Source organism: Nannobrachium achirus (assembly GCF_963921795.1).
Source record: "Nannobrachium achirus genome assembly, chromosome: 4".
In the NCBI taxonomy this organism is placed as follows: domain Eukaryota; kingdom Metazoa; phylum Chordata; class Actinopteri; order Myctophiformes; family Myctophidae; genus Nannobrachium; species Nannobrachium achirus.
Window position 1 is genome coordinate 73,729,361 of NC_137813.1, and position 7,404 is coordinate 73,736,764.

The 7,404-nt window shown below is 38.1% G+C and overlaps 1 long non-coding RNA gene across 1 annotated transcript; it reads left to right on the plus strand.

Annotated features, from left to right (window-relative positions):
- Positions 1 to 628: 628 nt before the first annotated feature.
- LOC308283239 lies at positions 629 to 1,474 on the plus strand. Its single transcript, XR_013961911.1, has 3 exons — positions 629 to 739; positions 1,026 to 1,118; positions 1,379 to 1,474. It is a non-coding gene; the product is annotated as an uncharacterized lncRNA (long non-coding RNA).
- Positions 1,475 to 7,404: the final 5,930 nt, after the last annotated feature.

Genomic DNA, 7,404 nt, shown 5'->3' on the forward strand with positions numbered 1-7,404 from the left:
CCTCAAACTGGGGTTTGCCTGGGGCCTCCAAATCACTAAGCACGGCCCTGTCTACATGTATCTATTATGGTGTTCAATGAGGATTACATGTGTAAAAGACTTGGAAAAAGTATGAAGTAAATAAGCAACATGATTATACAGTATTCCTTGATTTTGGTTTGGCCAAGTAATTATTGGAATCATAAATTGACTAAGCCTCACATGGTGTCAGTTATTTGAATTATTATCTTTTTTTTTCTTCAGAAATGCTCAAATGACCAATTTACAAGCTCGAGATTGTGAGCTGTAGATCAGCTATATCCACTATTTTTTTGAAGTATACAATTATTATTATTAACTATATCCCTGTAAAATTGGGTTGCAGATATTAAGCATTATATGAGATGATGTTGTCAGCCAGCAGACATCAAGGATAGTTGGCCTGCCTTGTTAGATGTTTACAGAAATGGTTACAGGAATTAGACCTGAATGTGACAGACATCTTGTCATTGTAGTTAACTACTTGTATACCCTAGCATCCCTATCCTGGGGGAAAATACCAGATCTATAATCTCACGTCTTCTTTTTTACTCTCTTCCCCTCATCTCTGTCTTCCAGGTTAGTGCAAAGTTCAGGATGATCACCACACTGAATCTTGAGCCAAAATGTATGGCAATGTTGGACTTCTATACCCCCAAACTACTGTCCATGTTCCAGTCCAAGAAGGGCAGTTTGGGCACAAATGAGTATTCTACTTCAGGTATGAAACTTTCATTTACTCTAACTGCTTTAATTATATTTCACCTGGCTAATGACAATAATTACTACATTAATTTATGCTAAACTCATCTTTATCCCCTGCAACTCTCTCTCCTGATTATTCATTTCTAAATGTATGTCTTAATAGCTACTAAGGACAGTCTCCCAGCTTCCGTTGCTAAAACTGGGTTGTGGAAACAATTGTATTGCCAAAGTTTATGTTAGTTTATGAAAGTGCAGTCATACTTTTTCTTTATTGTTCAAATAATTATGTTTCTATTCTGCAGAGAGGAATCCCCAATCAACGAACACGAGAGGTCATCATCCGATGTCTCGTCGACCATCTGGAAGAAGAGAGTGTCAAGATCAAGGACTTTCAAGTTAGTAAAATATTTTTTTTGACGTTTTAATGTGATCGTGGATGAGACCATCACATGCAAAGGAACAGCATAGTGATGCCCAGAGAAGGTTGTGACATTGGCTGAATGGCTGTTGCATCCGTTGCATGTCCAACTTATTCAAGATTATGCCCAGGGCTGCATGTGTGGAGACAGCTAGGATTGCTCAATGTGTGTCTGTGTGTCTTGTAACATTTAGCCTGAAAGTGAGCTCTAAACAATTATCTTCACAATGTGTGCAGGAAGGAAGCTGCTGGTGCACCTGTCAGAGTAGAAGAGAAGTTGACAGAGGAGGTGATGATGAAGAAGATGAAGATCTACCTGCTGCAGAACCAAGAGGGCTCAATGAATGAACCTACTGATGTAGGTATTGTGATTAAGGGCATCACTGCCCTCAACAATCTTGGGGATCTGCTGCTATCTGTTGGGACTGTTCTATGCCTTTAATCTGAGATACCCCAAGAACCTCAGATATGGTCTTGAGATGTTCCAAAAAGTACTAGTTGAGTTGGATCCCGCGGACACCTTTCAGCCAAAGTTCAGAGACTGAAAAAATGTCTGCTTGCCGACTACTGTTCAGCAAGATGCTCTCAGAACGTGGGTATAACCAACTGAAAGTGGATTTATTGTCAAAACAGCATTTTTGCAATGGTATTTGTTGCTGATAGTAATTAGTTCATGTAAAGTGTTTGTTTCTGGTGCATTCGAGTCATACTGCAAACAGGTCAGTTTAGCATATAGACATTACACGTGTGCATAGTCAATATGTTTAAATGTTGAGCTACTGTAAATGCTTATTTATTATTTCATATTCCAAGTTGTGATTTCCTTTCATGCCAAATGGCCTCTGACTGTCTTCTTTAATGTATTTTGTGGTTATGACTTACTGTTTATTTGATGGGCTCATTGTTCTTATGGTGCATAATGTTTGACAGACTGCTTACTTACAGTATGCACAGTTCAATTAGAGGTACTTATATACAGTATTGTGAACACACACTGCTCTTTAGTAAACTTTAAAATTTTTAAAAGTGTCAGGGATACCCCTTTCCTGATCATTATCTTTAAACATAATATTGTTTTTGCAGGCATTGTTGCATGTCATTTACATACTAAAGTATGTTGAATGTTCATACTTGATGTGGTGTTACAATGGTCAAAATGAGTTGATTAAAAACATAATTATCTGCATAATTATTTCATGTGTATTCATTTGACATCATGTACTCCTGGAGTAAAAGGTAAAGTAAATGAAAGGGGTAAAATGGTACTATATGAATTAAATCAATAAAAGTAAATGAATAGAGTAAATGTGACATATTTGTTTTGTTAAATCATACTCTAATATTCAATTAGATCTACTTAATATTTCAATGTATTTACTTGTAGTCTTTTGTGGCATTGACTGAATAATTTAATTAAATCTACTCAATTTCTTTAGGTCATTGTACTCAATTTTAGTTGTTAATAAGTACGTAAAAGTTTTGGTTACTTTTACTCAAATTAATTGAGTTTCATTTACCTGATTTCATATCAGTAATATTTACTCAATATTTTTTAGTGTAAAAATGTTTCACCAATAAAATTGAGTAGAGCCTAGTTTTTGTTCTAAGAGTGTGGGGGCATGCGTACAAGTGGCTAAATATGTCATTTTACACAGAATAAGCCCATTCCCAAGATAAAACGCAACCTTTCATGGTTTGATGTGACTTATGGGGGCTAGAAGTGTTACTGTACATAGCAATAAAGAAACTGCTGGCTTATTGTGTCTAAAAAGACATATTTAGCCACTTGTACGCATGCCCCACATTTTAGCACGGTAAACACGATAAAACAATAGCACAAAGCAAATGAAAACATTTTAACACTCACTTTTTCTTTTCTCTGATTACAATCTAAAATATGAACCCTTGTTGTAAAAAAAGAAAGTTGTCCTTTAAATGTTGTGGGGTTGACATTTAATAGGCTATCTTGAACATGGAGGCTAATGTGATGAAGTTCACGTTATTTTCCAATACTAGCTCTTGCTTCGCACAACGCTTTCTTTGCACTAAGCCCGTCTTTGTCAATCGTCCCGCAACAACCAACTCTCCGGTGATCAGATTTGTCACGATATTGCTTATCGTTTATCTCTATCAATACGGGCTTTACGAGATGATAGTTTGATCGTATCCATTTCCATATCTTTTACTATGTTTACTATGTTAATTTTGAAATAGAATGTTAGTTTGACACAGACACATTTTATATTTATTTTTTACCGATTGTATACAAGATTTCATTTGGCACTGTTTCACTTTATTCAGCCATGTTTACATTTTGTATTAGATTCCAGGTTGTTTATTTTTATTTATTTTATTTTATTACAAGGGTACATAAATGTTTTTTTTTTTCAGGAAAGTTTTACTTAAAATGTTGTACTATTGCATTGCAGAGTATATATCTATTTAGTTTTTTTCATTATGGAAATGTTTTCTTTTATATTACTACAGCATGTTGTTTCAGGTGTCCGCTTTTGTAATAAACAGTCATTTTCTACATCACTGCTTCTATCTCATTTATAAATGCTTTATAAGGCATGAATAGTCCTCACTTTAGATGGGCTCACGGAACATACTTAACTAACGAGTAGTAACGACCTTAATAAATCATTAATTGATGATTAATAAAGTATGAACTCATGATGAATTCAGTAGTTACTAATGCTTAACTACTGTGTTTACTAATGTACGGTAAATGTATAAATAATGCCTTACTAATGCCGAATTCATGATTAACAAAGTATGAACTCATGATGAATTCAGTAGTTACTAATGCTTAACTACTGTGTTTACTAATGTTCAGTTAATGTATAAATAATGCCTTACTAATGACGAATTCATGATTAATAAACTATGAACTCATGATGAATTCATGATGAATTCATTAGTTACTAATACTTAACTAATGCTTTATAGTGTAGACCTATAGTTATTATAAAGTGCTACCACGCCTATCTCACAACATAATCACTAAAATATGCTATAAACATAAGGTGCTGGGAGTGAAAATTATGAATATAATGTAGGGGTGCCTCGGGTGAAAAGAGTATTTATAGGGGTGCCCTGAGCCAAAAAATCGAACCTCTGTTCGAAGTGGAGCTGTGTGTGTGTGTGTGTGTGTGTGTGTGTGTGTGTGTGTGTGTGTGTGTGTGTGTGTGTGTGTGTGTGTGTGTGTGTATTGCAGTTGAAAACAGCGCCCCTCCCTTAACATGTGTGGTCATAAAAGGTACTACCACATTCTTGAGGCTACATACGGACCCACATACATACCCACATACATAGACGGACGGATACACACGGCCATGTATAGGGAGCTCCACACAGCTCCAAAAAGTTTGGGAATCCCTGCACTAGTGAATCAGTCTGTCAGTCATTCAGTGACAGTTACACATCTCCTCCACCAGGGGGCGAAAGGCATTAAAGCAACAGTGTCTGGATCCATTATTGCGCATGCGCTAAACACGTTGATCCGGAAGCCGGATCTTCCGGAAGTAGAATGTTTCTGGCGTGGCGTTTCCACAACAAAGGAACTGTTGGTGTTTCATGGTGGTTTTGGGACGCGACCAACGAACCTAAGCATAAAGGTGGTTGCCGGGGGGCAAGGAGCTCCGCTGTGTTCACTTGGACCGCGCGGAGGTGCCGAAAGTTGGGGGGACGAAGATGTACTATTCTGTCCCTATCAGGACATAACTCGGACGGACTTTGCAACGCTCCACACGGAGACTCGCTCGCTTTAGCTCGGTGGCGGTGTCTCACGTGGATCAAGTCCGCTTGAGTGTTGGTGTTTAGTTTCATGGTGGTTGGGACACAGCGCGTGGTGAAAAGCTTCTCATATTAAAAGGAGTTAAAACGCTTCAAATGGAGTCTGTACGGCTGAAGATAAATGAACACATGACGTCGGTGGGAGAGGAGATATTGTGTGTTTTGGAAAAGCAACAAAGTGTTGATGTTTGTCGCGTGAAGCTCGATGTCAGAGTGTTTGTGTTGGAGCTCCTCCGTGCGGCCGCAGAGGTCATGTGCAACCTCTTCCAGAGAGAGATGGAGACACTACACAACACCCAACTACACACTGCAGGTATGTCTGTTACACACACAACACCACACTACACACTGCAGGTATGTCTGTTACACACACAACACCACACTACACACACTGCAGGTATGTCACCCAACTACACACTGCAGTGTCTGTTACACTTAAACATACCTGTCTCTGAAGCTTAATTTCAAATATAAAGTGCTTATTCCATGGCCATATAGATGTTGCAATTCTCTTCGGGTGGGTACAAGTAACCGTATCTTCAGTAGTGTTCAACAAAAATGCATTTTAATCTGAATGGTGGCCATTTTGGGCGTATTTCCTCCGTATGTTTCAACTATAAAACCCAGTTGAGGGTTGTTTCGAGGTCCCAGTAGACAGAGGCTAACCTGCCGACGTGAGTGAATGCTAACCTGCTCATGCAGGTGAATGCTAACCCAAAGCCTAAACCATTAAGCTTAAACCTAACCCCTACCCTTACCCTAACCAGACTACTGGGACCTCGAAACAATAGAAATGTCGAGATTCTGCCTTTGGTTGGGCAGGTGTACGGCACTCTGAAATGGCCACTCTTTATTGAAATATACGGAAGATAAGGGCGGCAGTGGCTCAGGGGTTAGGGTTAGGGAAACCGTCATTAGAACACAGAGGGTTCTCGAAGGATTCCCAGTTTGATCCCGGACGGTTACATGTCTCCATTCCGACATGTCTCCTTTCCGACATTTCTCCATTCCGACACTAACTCTATCTCTAACCCTAACCCTATACCTAACCTCTATGGAAATGCTGCCACTCTGACAATAAGAAGTAACTGTCGGAGTGGTGACATGTCGGAATGGAGAGCAGTCACCATCCCGGACTCCCTCAGAGTTGGTGTTGAAGAGTCCTTGAGCAAGAACCCCTGGTTGCTCCCGATGAGCAGGTTGGTGCCTTGAATGGGTGAATGTAAATCTATGTAAAGCGCTTTGGATAAAGTCGCTATATAAATGCACCATTTACCATTTAAGGGTACTTCTGCGGGCCTGAAGAGAATTGTAGAATCAGTGGTCATCGAGTAAGCACGTTATATTTCATATATTTATATTTATAGATCAGGATTTTGCTGTGGTAGCCTATATCCCTACTCTCTCTCTCATAATGTTCATAGGGCTCAATAGTGGGCACGTTTGTCCATTCAACCAGACAGGTTAAAAGTATCAATTTCAGACGTATATTTCCAACAACCTATTGAAAAAGAAATAATAATAATAATAAAAAAGTTGAAACTACCGAACGAAACCACTTTGCACAGTGAAATCAATGGTTAGTTAATCGAAGGATAGTCGCTCAGTCGTAAGTTGTAACTCATGACATGAGTTTTGTTTGTAGTAGTCCCATACATACATCATCGTGTTCATGCTTAGCTGTACACTTCTCAAAATGAAAATCAAAACATATCGGTTTTGATTTTCATAAAGTAGTTTATATTTCTGCTACAAAAGCGCTTTGGATAAAGTCGCTATATAAATGTGCTTTGGAGCATTTGTTTCCCCCTTCGTCCGTTGGCCCGGTCGCTGCCAAAGTGAGCACACACATTTCCTGGATGCCAATCTAGAACTAGGGATGTCACTAACGGTTTATCCAGTAAGCAGGCTGTATATGCCGATCATTAGTATATATATATTTTTTTGAATAGGGGGCAGGTAATTATAAGAATTTATTCTTCTGCTTGCTCCTTTTCGTTCATGGGTGTGTACTGTAAATTTTTGAAATTCTGAGTGTAAAAATAATATAAATGTAATGTACACTACATGTGCGAAACAAAAATAAATGAAATGAAATGTAATGAAAGTAACCGGTTAGCCGTCAGCATTAACCGGTTAATTAACGGTTTTTAATTATTATTATTTTTAATATTTTTATATATTATTTTATTTATTATTATTATGTTTTTTTTACCCAAAATTGTATATATAAGTACACAGAATTAATGTTGGTAGACGAATGGTAGACATTTAGTTATGCTCCTTTGAAAGACAAACAAAAAAGACAGATTTAACAATAAAAATAAATTGTTCTAAGCTTAATTATCAATAAACAACAAGCATTGCCTGCGCGTTTCAACAAGTGGTCGGCGGCGGTGCCTATTCTGCCTTTCAAACAAACAAGCTCTAGCCTAGGCTGAGCATTTTTATTGAGAACCATCAAC